Here is a 25,042-nt window from a genome sequence, read left to right on the forward strand (position 1 = left end):
ATAGCAATGGAGTGGCATTTATTAGTTCACAATGAGCAAGATTTTGTCAACGCTTTACCGAAAAACGTAAGGACTGATTACTTTTGGTTCGCCGTACGAGACATTCAGGAAGGACTTGGGTTTCACTGTATACAGAACTAGCTGATTTTATGCTCAGTGTACTCTGTACTCTTCACAGTAACGCACAACCAGAACGTATCTAGTCCAAAGACAATTATATAAGAAACAAATAGAGAAATAAATTAAGTTTGGCTTCGACGCTATCAATTTTAATGATTAAAGAAATGCTCGCGTTAAGAAATTGTAATAAAAAAGTAGAAACATTTATACCTGACGCTGACATAATCGCGAGAGTCAGGAATAGGATTCACAATATATAAGAAAACGTTCTCGACAATAATAATAATCAAGGTGAGGAAGAAAGGAAAAATATAGAAGAGGACGCCTCAGATGCATTCGATAGTGATTATTCAGTTGAAGATGGGCAATAATTGTAATAATCGTATTATACCTTTGTAATGCGGTACATTACAAGGCTTTGCCTGTGAGTGTTGCATTATTTGCAACACCTCAGGAAAGCCATCCTCGTATTGTTTACTATTTAATAGCAGCAGTAAGTTTATTTGACCTACTACTTCATGGTTCTACATTTTTCTTACACAGCTTAGTGCGCATGCGCGACTTATATATTGTACAGTATACATTGTATACAACGGCAAAAAGAACTCCAGTAGACAAAAACACCTCCCTTTCTCTAGCCTACAAAATGTAGTGGACAGTGAAAAAAAATACCATTCGAAATATCTCTAATTAAACCCTCCCAAATGATCAATATTTTAATTGAACCCTTTAAGTTGTCCTAAAAGTAATTAAAAACTATGTACATTTTTGGTTTTTTGCACCTGCTATATTTTTAGCAATAATTAATATTTTTGCAAAGAAACACGATATAAAAATTGAACCCTTGCTTATTTTAATTGAACCCCCTCTTATTTTTTTAAAATTATCAATATATACGTCAAAAACAACTATCTACTACACTTTATAGGCTAAGATAAAGGGGGTGACAAAATCGCAATACCAAGATCATCTTTTCTCTCTTTCTATTGGTCTCACGTTCCCGTTTACCAGTACCTTAGACTACACTATCTATAATATCTCTATGAAGCGCACATGTCTATGTTTATACTCGGTAGTAGACTCGTAGACAAGTTCAGTTCCATTTTTTATTCATGTAGTTTACAGTATCAAAAAATATACAAGATATTTTTCTCTCTCTGATTTATATGGAAATTGAATGATAACTATTGTTTATGCTAAATAATTACATCCTGCGAAATAGAATATATTAAGTTACTCTGGAAAAGAATAACAAGTATTCTTGAAGTGCATGAAGAGCAACATTTTACATAGAAATTAATTAAAAAGTTTCTTTTTATTAAAATACTTATACTACTAAGATTTGTGATTGTTTATGATTGCTACATAAGTATCTTTATCAAAAAGTTTTTGATACAGTAAAGATGTTATATTACATTTTAGATATCTATAAATTGTGTAAAATGCAATCTTTTTCATGTTATAAAAATATTTTTTGTTATATTCTGACATTCATGAAATCAATAGCAAATGTGAATATTTAATGATTTAATGAGATTACTGATTTAATTAACAAAATTAATTTTTATTGAAATAACTAGTTAAATAAGTAGATGTACCCTCTAAATCTTAGGTATTGCTCAATTAAATTTTAAGTAGTATCTGATTAGTGATAAAATTAATTTTTTTCTCTTACCATTATAGTTAGCAATATTACAATCATATAAGTAATATTTATGAATACATGATATATCAATTATACGAATTATGTATGTGTGTGTGTGGTAATATTTGATTATTAATAAAATATATCATTTTCTGTCACAGGTCCATTCAGTTTAATATAAATGAATGTATACATGTATATACACATATAGAGTTTATTATTAGTTCTTTTTTCTTCATCCACAGTAGTTGATTATTGACTAATTCTTACTAAATGGTAAGTATACGTACACATCTGAATTTTATTATATAATCTTATTTAAAAGATTTGTATTAATATAAGACAATGACAAAAGAAATAAATTTTAAATAATTATGTTTCTGAATTATTAACTTGAAAATATCAAATTAATATTCAAGTGTTATACAATATGTAGTATACTTTTAGACAATATTTTATTCAAAATACATAAATTAATCTTGAACTCTATCAGAATATTATTCCAATAAACAAATTTGGTAATAATCAAACAAGAAACATTGATAGATAAAGGCATCAATAATAGGCTACACTCAGATAATTTTACAAATCAAATTGATGGAAAATATATTTGAATGATTAAAATAAAAAAAAGAAACAGTAATAATATTTTATTTTTCAAATAGAATTTTATTTTCTATACCCTATAAAAAAAATAATTAATGTTCAGAAGAAAATCTGTTATTTACAAAAATCTATATAGTTAGTTATGTGTTTTAGTATTAAGTTAGGCTTTGAGCTAGGAAAAATAGGTACATCTTTTGTTAATTAATAAAGCATACATTGTCTCAATTCATTCATATTTATTAAAGTTAATAAAGATATGAATAACTACTTGTGCCTTGTCAACTATTAGTGCTTTTACTTTATGACTAACATCGTAAATAGTAATATTGTAAATATGTACATTTAGTATTTTTATTTATAAAATGGTATTGAAGTATTTGTCTAAAATAATAATAATATTTTAGTATTTCATTTAATAAAAATTTAACAAAAGATGATTATCTGTGATTAGTAGGAGTGAGATCTTTACTACTTTAAAATTAATGACAAAGTGGGTATTGTACTTTACAGATTTATTGATCAGAATAATACAGAGTCTTCCAGAATCCTCTGAAGTGTAATAGTAAGTCCCTATATACAGGTACTCACTCGCACTCTTTTATATGGCAAAACACATAAAATTCACAAGCAAAGGATCCCCATAAGGGGAGCGCGCGTCATCAAGAACGAAGTCGAGTTTTAATTACACATTAGCTAGATTGAAGAGATTATTTCTCCATAAAAATTTAAATTTCCCGCTCTTCTATTGCTTGACTTGTTCCCGACGTCACACATGTGCCGTACGGTATTTTTTTATAGGACGATTTTCAACGCACTTTCCACACGTCGTATAAAAAAATACGGTACGGCAGATGTTCGGGAAAGAGTTTCTCGTCTCGTGTACCTTGCCACCCTCGCTTCGCTCGGGCGTAAGCGCCACACGAGACAAGAATCTACTTTCCCGTAATTGTATCACAATGTACTATTTTTCTCTCTCCTTCTAGTCAGTCTACTGCTGATCCGTCGGCTACTTTAATTTTGCCTGTTGTCGTTTTTATCTTACTCGTGCGTACACGCTTATCTGTACGCTTTTCTGCACGCTTGTTTGCACATCACCGCATATCTGCTTCTCTCTGTCACTTACGTTACTCGTTGTTCCGCAGCGAAGAAGTAGTTCCTCGTGCTGTAAGTAAAATCTTAAGTTTTCCCTTGAATAGTTGAATGCTATACGTCCAGACTGTTTTAAGTACAGCTTTATATAGCAGCAGTTTGTTTTAAATGGACAGCTCCGATTTAGTTCCGATGAGCCAGTATATTTTTCTCCATTTTAGACCCAACATTTTGTTATTTAGTATGTTTAGTAAATATATGTTCATTACATATAAGTCTTCAGTCTAGGTGAATACTTAGCTATTTTACTGGATTGCTTTGCTAAATATATTTACCGTTTAATTCGACAGAAGAACAGGTATTTTTTTGAATTGTGAATGTCGTATGTATTGATTTGCCCTCATTTACTATTATTCTCCAGGAATTAAACCAATTTTGAAGGAGATTATTTATGTAGTTTATTAGTTATTTGATTACTATTCATGCTTCTGGGTGTACTGTTGAAATAGCTATTTCATCTGTATATGTTGCTATCAAGATATTAACAAATCTAGTCTTGGACCTACAACACGGTGCTGGGGTACTCCTGCTTTTATTTTTTTATTATTAACCGACGTTTTGACACACGTTTATTTATTTTAACTTAATAAGCTCTATAATATACCAGTGCAGTATTATTTATCTTCGATGGCTTTCCTCGCAACAGATACTATTCTGTTTATTTGTTTAATCGTGGAGTGGTTACACCTGAAACCGAATTGACGATCAGGAATAAGTTTTCTATTTAATATTATTGATTTAATTCTAGTTAGGAATAATTTTTAGAAAGTGCTGATAAAAGGCTAATCGATCTATATGAAGCCACCAGTTCTGATTCTTTACCGGGTTTAGGTATTAGAACAATTTCTGTTTCTTTCCATTGGAAAGGAAAATAGCAAAGACGCAAGTATGCATTGAAAGAATTGTTAAGTATCTTATTGCAATTGTAAGTAACATTTTGATCATATTTCCTGTGATATTATCAGAACTGGAAGTTTTTCTATTTTTAATATTATTAATAATTTGTAATACTTCCTTTATTTTAATCGATTTGATTGGTGTATCGTCTTGAACGTCAGAGCCTTCTAGTAAGATTTCTTCTTCTTTTTTGGTGATTATTCTTTAGTAAGGCTTAAATACCGTACAAAGATGATTTGCAACTGTTGCAACGTTTTTTCTCGTCCGATTTTGCCTAGTTATCACCAGGTTTTCTAATAGGCGGTATAAATATAGTTGATATTTTAAGTCGCTTTCCATAATGAGTAATCTGTTGCTTCTGTAGGACTCAGTGATCTGAAATAATTCTACATTTGTGTGATTTTTTTCTTCATATTACATTTTCTTTAGATCTTTGGATGCTTTATTTACTTCAGTTTTTACTTGACTTAATTTATTTATCTGACACTTTTTTCTTGATAATCTTTTTTCATTGATTTGTTAGGCTATTTTAGTGAACGTGATTTGCTGTATTCTATTTTTATTTATTGTTGTAGAGCATTTGTTAATAGTTTCATTTAAAATTATATGGAGTGAATTGATGCTGCTTTTTACATTATTAGCTGTTTTAAGAGAAACGTTGCACGTTAGCAGGCCAAGCTATGGGTAATTTTTTATGAACTTAATACTAGCAGGAAATCGATTGCACCAATATAAGAAAAGTAGTTAGTTTATTTATTTACAACTTATATGTTACATTTGGTTTACATTTCTTATATTGCTATTTGTGTCTCGCATCCAGTTTGTGTATTTGATTATGTATGTGTTTTGTGTGTGTGTGTGTGTGTGTGTGTGTGTGTGTGTGTGTGTGTGTGTGTGTGTGTGTGTGTGTGTGTGTGTGTGTGAGTGCGCGCGTGCGTGTGTGCGTGTATGTGTTGTGTAAATATGTGCCTTTGTAGGTGTGTCTGCAACTCTTGTGTCCCTGTCTTCTGCGCCTGTCTGTTCTTCTTTTCTTCTCATTTTTCTTCTGATTAATCTTCTCTTCCTCTTTCTCTCTCCAAGATCTGCCTTTTCCGCTCTTCTGTTTTTTTTTTTTTTCTCTCTTTTTTGCATATTTTCTTTTCAGCTTTTTCTTTATTACTTTCTTTTGCCTTTTCACCTTTGCCTTTCCTTTGCTTTTGCTCTCCTTCTTGCTAATCATTTCATCTATCTTTCTCCTTATTAAGGCTTTGACACCTTTTCCTTGTTTCCTATTGCTTCCCCTGCCTTTCCTTTCCTCAACCTCACTTATTTTTCCTTAGTATCTTACGCTTTGTCTTCTAGTTTACCTTTTTCTTTCTCTTCTTCGATTCTTCTTCTTTTCCATTTTGCTCCATCCTCCAATACCTGCTTCCTCTCGCTTGTGTAGTTGCTGTTACTTGTGTCTTGTGTGTGTGTACATGTGTATGTTTATGTTTGCGCGTATGTTCGTGTTTGTGTGTATGTGTGTATGTATGTGTGTGTAGATGTGTCTGCGAATCTTGCTTCTCTGTCTTCTGTTTCCGTCTCTCCTTAGGGTCTTGCAGCTTCGTCTTCTTGCTTTTCTTTTTCTTTCTTCTCTTCGTTTCTTCTTCTTTTCCATTTTATCTCCATCATCCACACTATCTTTTCTTTGCTTTCTATTATTATTTTTTCCCATTCTTCCCCTTCCTTTCTACTTTTTTCACATTTTTCTACCATGTGCTTCCAATTTTCTTCCTCTTTCATACACATTCTGCTCTCTCATTTTCTTCTTTTTCCCAATATCTGCTTCCTCTCGTTTCATTATCTAACCTAAACCTTTCCCTTATTTGCAGGCCTTTTATTCTTCCCTCTCCTTGAATTTCCTTTAACCTATACCTTTTCATTTCTTCTTTCAGCTCTTTCCACTCGTTTATGTATCTTGATTTTTCTAGTTTTTCTTCTAGTTCTTTTTCATCTTTTTTCCTTAGCTCATCTCTTATTTCTTCCCAAAACTCTTCCCTCATTTCATCTCCCTCTTCCCTCTCTCTGTATATTTTACTTTTTTCTAACCTTTCCTCTCTCTTCTCCTTCTTACCCTTTTTATCTTTTTCATTTCTTTCCCTTTTCTTTAATTCTCTCCATGCTTCTTTTTTTATTAAGCCATTTCTTTCTTCTCTTATTTTGTTTTCATACTTCATTGCTCTTTCTAATGCTGCTTCTTTCATTTCTTGTCTTCCTGTTTTCCATCGTATTAGATAACTTGGCGTGTTTCTATCTAATCCTAATACCCACTTTATGTATTTTAGTTGTAGTCTCTCTATTTCCTCATATCTCTTTCATCCCCAGATTTCTGCTCCATACATAAACACGCTTTTCACCAGAGCATCGAACAGGTTCATCCTTAGCTCCCAGTTTTCTCTAAATAGCTTTTCTCCTAGCCCCCATAGCCTTCCGAGTCCCATATTTATTTTCCCTTCTACCTTTTTATCTGCTTTTTATTTCCGTTATTTCTGCTTATCACATATCCCAAGTAGTTGTGCTCTTTCACCATCTCTATCTTCTCACCTTCCCATTCGAATTCTTCTTCCTTCCCCCTTCCTCCTCTTCTCCTGCATTTCATCATCTTTGATTTTCCTACATTTAACTCTAATCCCCTTTCTTCCAGGTATATTTTTTATTTTTTCATCATTGCTTTCATTCCACTTTTGCTCTTTGCCATCATCACTATATCATCTGCATATCCTGATGTCCATATTTTCTTCCTTCCTATCACTACCCCTCCTTCCTGCACCTGCTTCATCTTCACTTCCAGGTCGGTGAAGGCACGATTAAATAGCGTGGTGCTCAAAGGGCACCGTTGCCTTACGCCTTTGTAAGTCTCAAACTCCCCAATTATTTCTCCTCCAACTTTTACCTTACTCCCTGTTTTCTTGTATATTTCTTCTATTCCTTTCCTAATTTTTCTATTTATCCCTTTCTCTTTCATTGTTTCCCATATTTTCTTCCTCTTTATCTTGTCAAAAGCGGCCTTCATGTCGGCAAAGAAAACAAACAGTTTTCCTCCTTTTCCCTTATTTCCTTTCCTATTATTGTTTTTAATATATATATATTACGTCCGTTGTTCCTCTTTTCTTCCTAAATCCCATCTGCGTATCGCTTAGCGTTTCTTTAGCTTCTAGTTCTCTTTCCAGCTTCTTCCTCAGTATTTCCGCATATATTTTATATCTTATATCCCGTATCCATCAGCATTATTCCTCTATAGTTTCCTATTTCTTCTTTCCTCCCTTTCTTATATATAGGTACTATTATTCCCTTCCTCCATTCTTCCGGATATCCTTCTCCAATCCATATTCCGTTTAAGCATTTTGTCATGTCTTTTATCAAGCCTTCCGTGCATTCCACCCACGCTTCATTTGCTATACCATCTTCTCCTGTCACCTTTTTCTTTTTCATTTTTCTTATTATCTCTTTTACTTCTCTTTCTTTAATTTCTTCACCTTCCTCTCCTTCGCTGTCTTCGGTTTCTTCCCCTTTGCTTTCTTCCTTTTCTTTCTCTCCCAATTGTTCCTTGAAGTGCTTTATCCATTCTTCTTTTCCTATATTTTCATCTAATCGAATTCTTTTCTTCCTATTGCCATTCACTTTATCCCAAAATTTTCTTCTCGTCTTATCTTTTCTTATTTCTTCTGCCACACTTTTCCCCTCATCTTCTTTTGCTTTTCTTATTTCCTCTCTGTATTCTCTCTTTGCTTTTAAGTATTTGCCTCTGTCTCCTTCCCCTTTTCTTACCTTATTTAACTCTGCCATTACCCAATCCCTTTTTGCCTTACATTCTTTTCTCCACCAGCTTTTTTTTGATCCTATTTTTTTCCTTATCTTCTTTTTTACAACTGCGTTCTTCACTCTATTTTTTATATCTTTCCATTTTTCTGTTCCCTCTATTGCGTCTATCCATCTCTGATACTCTCTTATACCTTATTCGCTCCAGACGTTTATCATTCTTTCTTCCTCTTCTTTTCTTTCTTCTACTATTTTGTCTCCCAATTCCACCTCTATTGGTAAGTGGTCCGACTTTACCCTCTCCTTTGTTTTAACCCTTTTTATCGCCTCATCACCTTCCTCGTTACCTACTACATAGTCTATCGTTGACATTCCTCTCGATCCTATATATGTTATTTCTCCCTCTTCACCTCCTTCTTTTCTCCCATTCGTTATCACTAAGCCCATTTCTCCTAGCCATTTTATCATTTCTTCTCCCTCTGCGTTTAACACTTTATCCTTGGCCTTTATTTCTTCTAGGTTTTCTTCTGTCTCCCATTCTCTTCCTTCGTTTCCTGTTCTTGCGTTGAAGTCTCCTCCTATAATTATTGTTTTTCCTCTGTTCTCCTCTATCTCTTTGCTTAGGTATTCATAGTTTTCCTTCTTCTCATGTTGCTTATACACCGATGATATCATGTATTCCCTCCCTCCGATCTTTATTTCTCCTACTATTACCTCACTTGTCCTTTCTTTCTTCCATTCAACCTTACTCATGCCTTTCCTCTCTCTTACCGCCATTATTCCTCCCCCTATTTCTCTTCCCCTTCTTCCTTCCTTCTTGAGTCCCTCCACTCTATGCTGTACTCTTTCAGTTGCTTCTCCACACCAGTTCTTGCCCCTTGCCTCTTCACCCACGTTTCCGTTAGCCCTATTATGTCGAATTCACTAACATATTCCCAGTCGTCTTCCTCCATGCTCCTCACCCCGGCCACGTTCCAGAATAGTATTTTTACTTCCTTTCTCCCTTCTCTCTCCTTTCTCTCCTCTCTCTCTCTCTTTTATCCCTATTGTTTTCGAAACCCTTCCACCCCCTTTCCTACCATTTTTTCCTCTCTCTCGCTCCACCGCCATTCTTCTTCCTCTGACTTCACCCCGTTATGCCACATCATTACCTCTTTACCTTTACTTTTTATTTCTTTCGCTTTCCTTCTTACTTCCTCTCTTATCCTTCTTTGCTTCCACGTCTAGTCCTGATCTATGTATATCTTTTTCTGTGCCAGATTCTTTTTCTTCTTCATATTCCTTCTTTTTGTTCCCATGAAGCGCATCTAATTTGCCACATGTTTTTTCTTCTTTCTCTCCGATCATCCCTCTCCGCTGTTCCTCATATTCTTCTTAGGTTCACTATCTCTCCTTTCATTTCTAATACCTCCCTTAACCAGACCTCTGCCTCTCCCTTCTTTTCCCATCTTAACTCACCCTCTAAGTCTGTCACTATTATATTGTTTATCCTACTTTCTCTATCCATTTTTTCTCTCATAAGCTCTAATTCTTCCTTATTGCCTACTTCTGTTCCTCTTTGCTTCTTGTTTCCTCCTTCTATGCTTTCTTTTAGTTTCACGCACTCCTCTTCCAACTAGTCCATCCTCTCTCCTCATTTTTCCTACAGTTTCTTTTCTCTACGTTCTGCTTTTTCCCTTTCTTCTTTCGACTCTTTCTTTCTTCTCTCTCTCTCTCTCTTGTTCTTTCCTAACTTTTCCTATTTCCTTCTCCCATCTTTCTTCTCTTCTTTTCCCCTCTGCCTCCATTCTTTACATTTTTCCCATTATTTCTTTAAACATTTCTGTCCATTCTTTCCTTTCCTCCTCCCATACCTCTCTTAATTCCCTTATATCTGTCCGTATCTTTTCCATTATATCTTCTGCACCACTACTTTTTCCCACTTCTCTTATCGTGTTGTCCAATCCTTCTCCCCCCTCCCCATCCATCTCGCTTCCCTCGCTCTCACTCTTGCATCTCTTTGCCTCTCTCATTTCTCCTCTATTATTCTCCCTCAGCTCCTCCCCGCTCTTTCTCCCTCTTACCACCTTTACTCTTTTCTTCTTTTCCTCCTCTGGGCCTTTCTTATCCAACCTTCCACCTTTATCTCTTAATTTTTCTGTTGTCACAAATCTTTCCATCCTATCCCGTACGCCTTAATTCGACTCTCTATATCTACCCGTGATCCCACCTTTATTCCCTATCTTACCTTTTCTGTCTCTGCCTTTACTTCTTACCGCCACTCCTCTCTGCCTGCCTTTTCCGTTTTCTGATCTTCTCTCTTAACCTCAACTTTTATTTTTTTTCTTTATTCCTCTCTCTCTTCTCCACTCCTCCTCCGCCTCCACGCTCTTTTCACCTCTATTTCTCTCCCCAAACACTTTTCCTCTTTAACTTTTTTACCAAAACTCGCGCTCACATCCAAGACACGTCCACACTCCCCTCGAGCGAAATCTAACCTCCTATAAGAAAAGTATTTTATGGTTTAATTGTGCTATATTTTCGACTCTCTAATGCCATGTATTAATTTATTATTAACGTTTTACACCTAAAAATCGTATTTTTTCAGTTAACTTATTTATAAAATAAAAACTATTTAATCAATATTAATGCCACCAATAGCACTTTTGTAGGTATTTAAATTTCGGTCGTCGGGGTCTGTCGATTTAGCAACAATATAATGCAAAAAAAATGATAAATTACCTTCAATAGTTGGCGAGATATTCAAACGAAATATTGAAAGCAGCGCGCTGCCCATACTTGTATTACTATATATAGGCGCCTCTCCTACTTTCAATCTCCCCCCACCACACTATCACTTTATGGCATTCGGCCGATAGGAGTCATGTCATACCTTTTTTAATGTATTTTACAGCATTTTAATGGAAAAGCAAGATAGACATTTTGTTGCCCTTTACTTGTAGTTTACAAGTCTGCTTTAAAATTAAAAATCGGATAGTCCAAATCGATAGCAGGAATTTTACATTTAGACGCATGAAATTTATTGTAATTACGATTACGCTAAAACTAATTGTCTCACAGCATCCATTTTTTAAAACCGAAAACAGCATAAATATTACTACTTTTACATCAGAAGCTAGCTCTGTAAGTTAAAAATCAACGGAGATATTAATTTAATAAACAAACGTCGAATTTCCCGGTTTATTCGAGTTTTCTCCGTCCCTAATTATCCGATCAGTTCGAGCGACGGCTCATTCTCTGCAAAATTTAATTACCTACAAAGTTGCTATTGATGGCATTAATATTGATCTAATAGTTTTTATTTTATAAATAAGTTAACTGAAAAAATACGATTTTTGGGTGTAAAACGTTAATAATAAATTAATACATGGCATTAGAGAGTCGAAAATATAGCACAATTAAACCATAAAATACCTTCCTTATGTTGGCGCAATCGGTTTCCTACTAGTATTAATGCCCAAAAATACATTATTTAATTCCCTGTTGCTTGGAGTATAGGTATTCCTCTATGCAAAAAACGTCTTTTTTTCCAATCGACTTTACTGTTATTGTTTACTTTATTAAATACTTGGTTGTAAAAAATAATTGAACCGGCGAATATAATCTGATGATAAATCTAAGCATGATAACATTTCAAAATTATTGTTATTTTTATCTTTTATTTTAGCAACGTCAATCAATTCCGGAAGCTTGTTACATGTATAGGTTAGTATGTTGATTCTTCAGTAGATATCGAAATGTAGTTATTTTTTTGTAGTATTCCATAGAGTACTCTACCTCTGTATATTGGAGTTGATGATCTTGATTTACACCACGGACGTTTTGCATTATGATCACCTCTTACTATAAAACAACTTTGTAGTGTATTGAAAAAGTCTGTCTAGTTTTCTTTTATAATTATTTTGTTTGATAGTCAGTAAACAGCTATTATTATCAGTCTATCTTTATCCTTGATGATTACGCTGGTTGTTTATAAGTAGATTTAACTAATGTTAGTATGAATGTAATGGTTTATTTTTGTTTTAATTATAATCGCAGTACCTCCGTATGCTTTTTTAAGCAGGTAATTCGCTTTACGTTCAGTGTCGTTTTGTACATTAAGATAGTTTTCATTTGTAAAGTGTATTTCCAATATAAACATAATGTCTTAGACTGCCTACTAAACCATTTTGTTTACTAGTACAGTTAAAAGATTTAACATGGTATCCATTCTTTGCATAAGGTGCTCCATCAAATGTTAGAGTTTATTATTTTTATTTATTTCTTTGGTATGACTACTTAGCTGTACCTAAACAGCTGTTTTTTTAATATTTCAATTTCATTCTGATCATTTTGTTTTGACATTACCTATGCATATGTTATACGAGGGTCGTTTGAAAAGTCAGTGCAAAATTAAAAACTGCTTGATTTTTTTTAATAAATTTTTTTTATTTTTCAACATAGTCTCCTTTTATGCTTCTACACTTCATCCAACGCTGCTCTAGTTTGTTAATCCCTTCCAAATTTGTCCAAGTCTGTAAAATAGGCATTCGTTTCTGCAATCACCTCCTCGTTTGAATAAAATCTTTTCCCCGCCAGTCATTTTTTCATATTAGGGAACAAATTGTAGTCTGACGGAACCAAGTCTGGAGAATAGGGGGATGTGAAACGAGTTGGAACCCTATCTCCATCAGTTTTGCGGCCACAACTGCTGAGGCATGAGCTGGCGCATTGTCGTGGTGGAAGACGACTTTTTTGTGGGCCAATCGTGGACGTTTCTATAGCAAATCGGTTTTCAAACGATCCAATAACGATGAATAATATTCGCCTGTAATGGTTTTATCCTTTTCTAGATAGTCGATGAAGATTATTCCTTGCGAATCCCAAAAGACAGTCGCCATAACCTTCCCGGCCGAAGGAATTGCCTTCGCCTTTTTCGGAGCAGATTCCCCCTTGGTAACGCATTGTTTAGACTGTTCTTTGGTTTCAGAAGTGTAGTGATGTATCCATGTTTCATCTACAGTGATGAAACGACGCTTAAAGTTTTGCGGATTTTACTGGAACAGCTGCAAACCATTCTTGCAACACTTCTCGATTTTGGTCAATTGTGAGCAATCGTGAGCAATCGCGGCACCCATCTAGCGGATAGCTTTTTCATGTCCAAATGTTGGTGCAAAATATTATGTACCCGTTCGCTCGAGATGCCTACAGTACTAGCAATCTCACGCACCTTCACTCTTCTGTTAGCCATCACCATGTCATGGATTTTATCAATGATTTCTGAAGTGGTAACCTCAACAGGGCGTCCAGAACGTTCAGCGTCTTTTGTGCTCATATGGCCACTCCGAAAATTTTGAAACCACTTATAAACCATTCTAATCGAAAGTGCCCAATCACCATAATGTTTATCAAGCTTCTGTTTAATCTCCTGAGGCGTTTTGCCTTTGAAAAAGTAATGTTTAATGAATTCACGAAATTCTTTTTCGTCCATTTTTTTTACAATCCCTCGATTTCTTTGATTGAAACGAATGTAAAACGCAAAGTGATTGGCCGATCTGGCTGAAACTTGGTGTGTGCTCTTCCAAGATATGCCACTAACTAAAAATAACCTTGATACGCAGTATTAGCGCCATCTCTCTGAATTTGCACGGACTTTTCAAACGACCCTCGTATTTTGTCTAACTCTATTGACGTTGATATTTTTATTTCAATTTTTCCAATAAATAATAAGAATAATATCACCCTTATTAGCATTGGTAAACATAATATCAGGATTATTTTTCATAAATTTTTTTGTGAATTGAATTTTTCTATTGAATTTTCTTTGCTCTTCAGCGTGTCCCATTTTAAAAGAACCACCCCGAAATTTTCTACGGTTGGCATTCTACAAAAAAATTGTTCAGACAAAAGTTGTTCGGGACAATGAGGGACACCTTTTCCAAAAATCGGATTTGACCTTGAGATTTAATTTCAAGGTCATTTAAAGGTCTAAGTCATTATTTGAATAGGAACCTATAATTTTGATCCCGGATTAGGAAAGAGCGAGAAACTCTACGTTCAGATAAGGTATTATATGTGGGGTGCGGTTACCCTCCCCCCCCCCGCGTAAGGTCATGTAGGGGTTAAATTTATTATTTTCTTCATCTATGTACAGGGATGATCGGGCAAGGGTAAGATTAATTGTAATAAACCAATAACTTGCTGGTAATATCTTGCCCCTCAACCCAATAACTAGTCGGTAATATCTTGCTGCAGCACGATATCGGCCTTGACCGTCAAAATTACCCAGGGAGTCTTCGGTACCCAAACCACGTGAGAATTCGAATCATTAAACGAAGAGAGAGACGTCGACCACGAATACACCCCGAGAGATAACAGAATGTCAACAATTAGGACGTTTACATGGCGTCTAAGATAAAAAATGAAAAATAAGCTTTCGTTAATTAAATGAAATAAAATTGTACGTAATCTTCAATAAATTTTGAATGAATCCTTGAATAAAGCCTTGAAAAATGGATAAAAAATGGAAAATAAGCTTCCGTTATTAATAACAAGTTTGCCTAGCTTGGCTGGCAACCAAGTCAGCTACTCATAACACCTAATTTTTTTATTTCGGATTTGGAAAGAAAGTTAAACTGGTCACTCCCATATTGTCTTAAGGTCCTTGCCAAACCTGGGCAAGATAGCGCCAAACTAACTATGCCAATTGTAGGTACTCGTAAATCGAAAAAAAATTCTCGTGTTTTTTCTTTTGTCATTTACAATTCTTTACCATTTATGATAAGTTATTTAAACAAATTATTGAAATATAATCATTTGAAGTCTGACAAAAAAACGTTACATACGTTTCTTTCATATTTTTTCCCGTAGAATCAATTTTTGAAAATAATTTTGTAGGAAAACAAATTATTTTTATTTTCTTTTCTGGTGTGATTCTGGACAAGCCTATAGAGTTTCAACTAAATTGGAAAGTAACACTTCTTTAGTATTATTTATCAAAGAGGTAACTCGTGAACAGTCCTTCTCAGGATAGTTCACGTGGAAATTTCTTAGTCTCTAGCGACTCCAAAGAGCTAAATATGCCAGATTATTCGAAAAAACGAAATTGTTGACATTCTGTTATCTCTTGGGGCATGTCAAGGCCGATATCGTGCTGCAGCAATATATTACCGTCAAAATTACCGAGGGAGGTTTCGGTACCCAAACCACGTCAGAATCCGAATCATTGAACGAAGAAAGAGACGTCGACCATGAATACGCAGAAATCGTCGTCGCATTATGAGACAGAACAACGATGATCCACGAATTCTCGTTGTTTTGGCAATGGTTGATTTGGATCATCATATCTTTTTGCGTGAAATTCAGAGACGTACTAGAATCCCAAGAACAATAGCCGATAGAATTTTGCGGCTTCATAGATTTCATCCATATCACATAACTTTGAATCAAGCTTTCATGCCAAATAATCTCCGCCACAGACTCGAATTCTGTAATTGGGCACAAGCAAGGATTCGTAAAGATCCTGAATTTTTCAGATATGTAATGTTTTCGGACGAAGCTACATTTCATAGTAATGGGCAACTCAATCGCCATAATAATCATTATTGTTCTATCTAGAACCCTCATTGGGTACGTCATGTTGATAATCAGCATAAATGGAACCTCGTAGTTTGGTGCGGTATAATAAATGGTTATTTGATAGGACCTTATTTTTTCGATGGGAATGTCAACGGCGCAGCATATCTTAATTTCCTGCAGAATGAATTACCAGAATTATTGGAAGATGTGAACTTGGAAACAAGATGACGATTGTGGCTTCAACAGGACGGTGCACCGTGTCATCACTCACTAATAGTTCGTCACTTCTTGAATCAACGATAACGAAGATGATGGATAGGCATTGGTATTGACATTACTGAGTGGTGTCCAAGATCACCAGATCTAACAACTACAGATTTTTTTTATGGGGATATTTGAAAAGTGTTGTCTATGCACAGCAACCAACAACATGGCAAGATATGATGCAATGCATCATACAAGCTTGTAGAGCTATTCCCCGTCACGTTTTGTTGTCCACAGTTGAAAACTTCGAACGTAGAATTCAACACTGCATAAATTTGAACGGCGGTATTTTTGAACATTTTATGAGATAAGTGTTTGTGTTACAACCTTGACCATAACTCTATCTGTAGTCATCGTCTTGTCTTCATTAGCTGGGTAATCAATACCTCGCCTTCATTGGCTGGGCATTTCCACCATGCTTTAATCGGCTGGGTAATCAATATCTCGCTTTCATTGATTAGGCGTTCCGACCTTGCCTTAATTGGTTGGGTAATTAATACCTTGCCTTCATTGGCTGGGTAGCCAACGTCTTGTCTTGATCGGCTCAGCATTCTTACCTTGCCTAGATAGACTAGACACTCCCTCTTTGCATACATTGGTTAGACTGGTTCACGTTACTAAATGTGGCACGAACACACGTAATGCTTAAATCAAAAACGACCTTGATAATCGAACTTTTATTTAATTTGGGTATTGGGTTATTATTATCATTATTATTATTGTTATTATTATTATTATTATTATTATTATTATTATTATTATTATTATTATTATTATTATTATTATTAGTAAACTTACCCTTGCCCCGGTGGGATAGGAGGGGGGGGGTGACCGTACCCCACACATAATACCTCATCTGAACGTAGAATTTCTCGATCTTTCCAAATCCGGGATCAAAATTATAGGTTCCTATTAAAAAAATGACTGACCTTCAAATGACCTTAAAAATAAATCTCAAGGTCAAATCCGATTTCTAGGAAAGGTGTCCGTCATTATCCCAAACAACTTTTGTTTGAACGATTTTTTTCTAGAATGCCAACCGTAGAAAATTTCGGGGTGGTTCCTTTAAAATGGGACACCCTGTATAGTTATATGTTGATTGTTTTTTGTAGTCGTCACCAAAATTAAATAAGTTGTAAGTTTTTTTTTTTCTGAAAACTGAACATTCTCAGAATCTAGAAATCTCTCAATATTTTTAATTATTCTCACAGTTTCTGATTCGGATAAGCCAACAGAATAACTAAATTTAAAATCAAGAGAAACTATCTAACTATTACAACTTAAGTACTTATTTGCAGAGGAGAGATTCTCTTTTGCTAAATTTTCAAAATTTCTTATGTGAATGAAGTATAATTTTTTCTTTAATGTCATTATTGTTACTTTATACTGTTGACACTGCGTACACTTATCTACGAACGTTTTCACATCACAGTACTCTCCCGGCCAGTAATACTCTACAGTTCTTCAGCCTACACCTATACCCGGGGCTAATAAAGTCTGTGCGTTCTGCTGAGCAAGCACGACCTCTTTCGCGGGTCGGTTTGTTGCCATTGCTCGCAGCTATGACCACTTTCCTCTCTGCTTCGCCCTTTTTACCTTGGTTTTTCTTATACTACTGCGCTTCCTTTTTGAGTATCTAAAAATCCATTGCGTCGCTAAAAGTCTCAATAATTTCGACCAATTTCTGCTTACCCTGAGACTTCTTGGTCTTAGTATAGGCAGATTCCGGTATTAACGTCGCTTTCGCTGGTGGCGGTCGCTGCCACTTTTTCGAACCAGCCATGTGATCTTCTAATGCTATTCTCGCCTCTTTCAGGTTATTTAATCCTTTGAGGTGCAAATTTTGTGCCGAACTTGCAATGAGCATCGATGGTGATTTTTAAGTTTTGGGGGTGACTGATTACGAATACACTACAGAATTTGAAATATTAGAGTGACAGATTCAATATGGCGTCAATTTCAGATTATTATTACGATTTGTTAAGTAATTCATTTGGGAAAATGTATACGGGGGCTTCCGGAATATGATAATCACGAATATGAATTCAGGATTTCAATATTCAAAATAGTGGACCCAAAACGACGACAACCTTAGGTTAAAATTACAGTTTTCTAAGTAATTTACTCAGACAGAAGTTTACGGGGATCGTTGATTATATAAATCACCTCAAAATTCCGAAAATCGAAATGGTAGATTTATTACGGTGGCCATAACATTAAAATCAAGACATCAGAATGTTTAATTCAAATAATATTATAATATAATTCAAGGAAACAAATCTGACATGACGACTATAGCATATGAAATTTTTCCAATCATTCAAATAAAATTAGTTAGGAAGGGATTTTTAAGGTAAGCAATTGTAATATTTCCAGATGACTTCTTCCAAATGGAAGAATTGGAGAATGTTTATGGCGAATTATGCTAAACAATTCCTAAATAAAAAGCGACAGACCTTTTTGTTATATTTTTACATCACTGAATTAGAGAGATTAGTATATTTAGTTTGAATGAAAAGTATAAAATAAGTTTGAAGTTGTTGATCACGTAATAATCTAATGCAAATAAAGGAGATAGATAAAATGGACTTAAAGTAATGACATTCATAATAATTTTAAAATATTAATTCACTCTTTCTGGAATTGAGATAGCAAATTTGATATCGATGATTATCCTCTCACAGAATGAATCGGATCAAAGATTGCTGATTCCACAAAAAAAACTTCTCCAGTTCTCCTCTCTCTGCATGACCCGGAACAAACGACGGGGACGTGGGAGAGAACTCTTTTATTTGCATTTCTTCTTATCTTTTTTTATTTTCAATATACACTTTTATCTTTTCCAGAGAAACGCTTATCCTATAAAATTACGTGTCTTCAAATTCATTATTATTGATGATGAAATTCCTGGAAATAATTTCAATCTGCATTTGTGCATAATCTGTAGCTCAACGTTGTACAGTAGAATTGAATCAATTGCTGGTACTTTGGTACTGCAAAAGGACATCTAAGACATTCTTTTCGTGCAATTGGTAAATGATCAAAATTTGTTATTCTGACGGAGTCGCTGATTTTTAATTTCTTTATGATGATTCATTGGCAATTTGCTGGGTGACCAGCCTTTCTTTGCTTTACAATTGAAAGTCTTTTAGTTTAATTTTTTTCTCTCGGAAAAGATGAGAGTAAATTATAAAAGAATACATTAATGTAACATCCACAAAGTGCCGAAAATTACGTTGCCATCACTTTTTATTTTTCTTGTTGATTTCATAATATGACTTGAGCATATCAGTTTTATCAACGCAAGTTACTTCTCTGAACAATCCATATTTCTGCCTTCTGTAGGCTTAAGAAATTTTAGAAACTTTATAGAAATTAGATAGGAAATGGGCAGATTACTTATCTATCCATTTAAGTCGACTGATGTCGTTATATAAAGAGCGGAATTTACTATCGAAATTGACATTATTTCTTCTTTTTTTATAATTAAGGAAAGTAATTTTTATTTTTCCTAACAGTACCACATGCCAATATTTTCAAACATAACAAGTTTGATATCAATGTAACGGTGTTAGAATAATCATTAAAAAAACACGATAATATTTTTCTATCAGATCGTGAGTCAGATTTTTAACTATTCTTTCACCAAGAAACTTTTTTGACTTATGGTTCATTTTTCCGATGTAAATCTGAAATTCACAGACATAAAAATTTTTCAGCTCTAATCCAAATCTTATAGCCCCGCTTGATAGCTTTCATTGGCAGATAATTCTTTATGCTATTTCTATTTTTGAACCTAATCATACTTTCATCAATGGCTTGATGTCTCCTAGGACTGTAGAAATTTTTTAATGTTGCAGAAAGATTATCCAGTAATGGTCTGACTTTGTATAGTTTGTCGGAATAAAGAATGTCTCTTGGTATTTCCTGAGAATCATCATTCAAGTATAATTTAGATAAGAGAAATAAAAATCTCTTCACAGGCATGATTGAAGGATATAGATTATTCATCTGAAACTTCGTACACCAATAGCCTTTATATGATGGTGACCTTTTGATCTCCGTTATTATATTTAGCCTAAAAAATTTCTTTATCTTAGACTGTTCGACTATTATTACAATCAAGTTGTATGAAAATAAATATAAGAATACATCTCCTGGAGTTTTCACACTATCAGGGTGATTCGTTGAACCTACGTGTTCAAAAACGTTTGTTTTTTGTTTCCCAGATACTGTCTGTCCTTTCAAGTCGAAAACTTAATGGAGTATCCTTCTTTTCGTTAGTATCGTCAGCTGCTTCAAGATTTGGACATAATAAATTACTGGATATACTAGGTGTCTCTTCTATAGAAAAATCTTCAGGATCATACTCATCTTTACTATTCTCGGTATTTTCTAACTCCACATTGGTATATCTATGGACTTTTCCGTTCCACACATGCTGAGGAATAAAGTTATTTATAAAGTTAGTAGTAAACATGTTTTGTACAAATAAGAATTCTATAAATACTTCTAATATTAAATAAAGACAGTATATCTAGTATTTAGAAAAGACTATATACCACATGATCTTAAAACTCTTCTTAATATGAATAAAATATTTACGGAAACAACTTGCTTCCACAAAATCTGAAAGTATTTGATGAATGTTTTTTTCAATGATGTTCAAAGATTATCGAATTTCTACAATCTGAAAATTTTGTTCATTGGTATGGAAAATTCGACACTTTTCACAATTTTCCATCTTTGTTTTTTCAAATAATTAAATAAATAAATTTTAATATTTTCAATCAAAGCATTATGAAACCTAAGTATTAATAATGGCGTAGAAATTTATTACAGATCAATTAAACTGAAAATGGTCGCGATACGGATAAAAAACTAAAAAAAGTTTTATGTATCATATATAATACTCTACGCCTCAAAGGGTTAAATCATTAAATATTTTTGTTTTGAGATACCGTCTATACCTCGGATACAGCTTTTCTACAATTATCTCTAGCTGCCTCTTTACTGAAATTGGCAGGTGTTAAACAAGCGCAAGATAGTTTAACACGACACGGTATAATCTATTATCTTCTGATCCTCACTTTGATTTCTCTGCTGCAATTCGTTGTAAAGCTATTCCCTATTCAATTGGCAACCAAACGACCATGCACAAAATAAATAGAAAAAAGGGTATCGTGGATTTTTTCCAAACTTCGGATAAATGCTCTCTGAGTTATGCTTATTAAATGTTCCCATTGACTCAGCATGATTGAAAGCAATCTAAAGGGTCCAGTAGCCTTGGAAATTAAGATTTTAAGCCCTATTTTCTAATCATCATTTTAAAAATTATCTTCCATTGTTTTTAAAAAAAGAAGACCCGTAATAGATATTATATATATATATATATATATATATATATATATTATGACGGTAAACGTCAAATTAGCGCTAAAAATATAACCTAATTGCTGCTTGCGGGGGCATCACCTACCGGGGAGACGAAAAACGTAACGAAGAAATTCGGCGCGCGAGCAGATGAAACGCGCGCGATTGAAATTGAACCAGTGAAGCACTGGCCATCGTCACGCTCACCCGCAACTACGACGCCGATTACTGATACGTGAGCTAGAGATCGAGTCATACAGTGAGGATATCCAAACTAGAGTCGAACACCAGCAACCGCTACCACCGAGTGCTGACCTGAGCCTGCTGAACGCTCTCGTACCGGCGACATCGAACAGTGTGTGTGTGAGGTTTCGCCATCGAGGGCGAAACCACCTGCGTGTAAGTTCGCGATCCGCGACACAAACAAACTCGAATCCCTTTCTTGAGTGTGACTTGTTGGTGTCATCTTCGAGCGTCCGCCGAATAAAGGTAAGCTGGCCAGCTTAATTTCGCGGTCGCGATACGATTGCATGTGTGACGATTAACCTCCGGCATCCGAAGCGTGCATGTAATAGCTTTGTCAACAAAGAGCAGCGAGCGTCCCGACACTGCAGGTTGTCAGAGCATCGATGCTCTGCAGTTGAGTGAGCATCGATGTAAACAAACACGCGGGCCGACCTTATGTAGCATTTGATAGATAATAAAAGATTCTATTCGTGACATTAACAAGTGCTTTCGACTCGCTCATTCCATATTGCTTCCACTCACTTTTTCGTAGATAAATAGATCTATTGGTTGACTGACGCCTGTTTCCCCATGCTCTCCGGATTATGTATCGAGCATAGATGATTACATTCGCCTTTCAATAAAGTTGCGCGAATAAAAGTAATTAAACGGTAATAACCCCGTTACAATATATTATATATATATATATATATATATATATATATATATATATATATATAGGAGGCGACACACTCGCAAACAAAAAAAATATTATTCTTTGCTAATGCAACAGGTAGTGTTGATTAGCAGTGCATCAAAGAATGGCACCGAAAAAAGACGACATTTTCTTAGCATTACCCGTCCAATATTGTTTTATAATTTATTTTTTGAACAACTGTAGAACGAACATATAAATTTGAAGTAATTTTTTAGTTAAATGAAAAGTAATTTTTTTAGTTATTTGTAGAAATGAAAATAAAAAGCATTTAAATAACAATTTCGTATTATTCAGCATACACTTTCGTTTGAGAACTCGTACTGAGCGCACGTACATCGAGGCGCTCTTCGAAATCAAATTGAATTCAGAAAGGAAACAAAATAAATTTATAAATTTTTCAAAACTAAAAGCAGCCATCATGGCTGAAAATAGTGAAAAGGACCAACAAGAAATTAAATGGAATACAGTAAAACATAAAAGAACCAGAGACAGTCCGGAGGAAAACAAAATAAACAAGAAGAGGCAAACTAGCATCAAAGATTATTGGCTGGGAAACCCGAATAACAAAACTGTTAAAATAAGTAATAGATTTAAAGTGCTGGAAATCAACGACAAAAGCAACAAAAACAATGAGCCAGAAACACCGACAGCCGTCAAACCGCCAAAATCACTGCCCATATTCGTAAGTGGAGTCTTAAATATTAGTCCGTTAAATGACCTTCTTAACAATGTCGCGAAAAATCAATACACACTAAAAGTTCTGAATAATAACGAAATTAAAATTCAGATCAACAATCCTGAGCTATTCACTAACACAATAGCCGAGCTAGAAAAAAAACAAACTAATTTCTACACTTATCAAAAAAAAGAAAACAAACCGTTTAAAGCAGTACTCAAAAACATGCATGCTTCGGTCAATATAATAGACTTAAAACAGGAGATTGACACCTACAATCACAAAGTAATAAGAATTTTTAATATTAAACACAAAATAACAAAACAACCTTTACCAATCTTTTTCGTAGAAATACAGATGAATGAAAACAACAAAGAAATATATAAAATTAATAAACTAATGAACCAGATAATCTACTTTGAAGAACCATTAAAAAAAAGAGATATTACACAATGTATGAGATGTCAAGAATATGGCCACACAAAAAACTATTGCCATAAAACACCAGTTTGCGTTAAATGCGCAAACAATCATCTCTCAACGGAGTGTCCCATTTAGCAAAAAATAAAAGAAGTTAAATGTGCAAACTGTGGAGGAAACCATGTAGCTAGTTATAAAGGCTGCAGTACAAGAAAATTACTTCAACAAAAATTATTTCCAGCTCTAAGACCAAAACAAATAGCAAGCACAGAAAATATTGTCAGGTCAAACGTCTCATATGCGCAGGCCGCAGCTGGAAATTTAAATACAGCACAAGAAGAATCAAAACAAACTCAGACATCTCAATCAATAGCAAACAATAACAATGAGAATCAACTCGTAAACATGATGACACAACTGATGTATCAATAGATAAATAAGATGTACACGATGCTAAATCTACTTACCACATAAATAAGACACAATGAACACAAAAACAAAAATAGCTATTTGGAATGCTAATGGTTTAGCGCAAAGAAACATAGAAATAAAACCTTTTCTGATAGCAAATAATATAGATATCATGTTAATATCAGAAACACACTTCACAAATAAAAATTTTTTGAAAATACCGCAATACACATTATACAATACAAACCATCCCGACGGTAAGGCTCATGGAGGAACGGCAGTAGTAATAAAAAACACTATCAAACACCGCGAAATAGAACCACACAAGTATGACTACCTACAAGCAACAAATATTGCGATTACAGACAGCAACGGTCACATTATTCTCTCGGCATTATACTGCCCTCCAAAACATACAATAAATAAGGAACAATACAAAAAATATTTTGATAGCCTGGGAAACCGTTTTCTCGCAGGAGGAGATTATAATGCAAAGCATCCATGGTGGAGATCAAGATCAATAACTCCAAATCCAAAAGAAGCAACCTTATATGCAGTAATGAAAAAAGAAAACTTTACGCCAATATCAACAGGCGAACCTACCTACTGGCCTTCAGACATAAACAAACTACCGGATTTAATAGATTTCGCTATTATAAAAGGACTATGCCCTAAACACCTAACAGCTGAATCATGTCTTGATCTAACCTCAGACCATTCTCCAGTCATTATTAACCTAAACTCAACAATAGAAATAAACCAAAAAACTAGTCCTATGTATAACAAAAAAACAAATTGGGATCTTTACAGAGAAATAATAAACGAAAAAATTACATGCAACATACCTCTAAAAACAGAACAGGAAATAGATGCTGCGATTGAAAATTTAAACAACAACATCTATATAGTCATTAAAAATGCAACCCCTACATACTCAATAAAACAAAATAAAAAAGAAATAAATTCCAAAACAGTAACAGACAAAATAAGAGAAAAAAGAAAGTTGAGAAAAATTTGGCAACGGACTAGGCTACTAACAGATAAAACAAAATTTAATAGGTCTATTAAAGAACTTAAAAAACTTCTTTATGACAAAAAAAATGATAATATAAACAACTATCTAACAAACCTAACTGCAACTGAGGTTACCGATTATTCGCTCTGGAAAGCTACAAAAAAAATTAAACAACCACAAAAATTC

General features: G+C 34.3%; 1 protein-coding gene across 9 annotated transcripts in view; it reads left to right on the forward strand.

The window, feature by feature from the left end:
• The first annotated feature begins 959 nt into the window (after positions 1-959).
• Positions 960-25,042, forward strand: part of LOC131672018 (uncharacterized) — a 769,953-nt gene continuing 745,870 nt past the window's right edge. For 3 of the 9 annotated variants that reach the window (XM_058948997.1, XM_058948928.1, XM_058948987.1), the window contains exons 1-2: positions 1,218-1,427; positions 1,927-2,041. The gene's annotated coding sequence lies outside the window, so the exon portion shown is untranslated. The other 6 variants (XM_058948981.1, XM_058948937.1, XM_058948954.1 and 3 more) reach the window with 6 other exon arrangements.

This window comes from Phymastichus coffea, unplaced genomic scaffold, assembly GCF_024137745.1.
Source record: "Phymastichus coffea isolate CEN01 unplaced genomic scaffold, Cenicafe_Pcof_1.1 PCOF00011, whole genome shotgun sequence".
Classification (NCBI taxonomy): Eukaryota; Metazoa; Arthropoda; class Insecta; order Hymenoptera; family Eulophidae; genus Phymastichus; species Phymastichus coffea.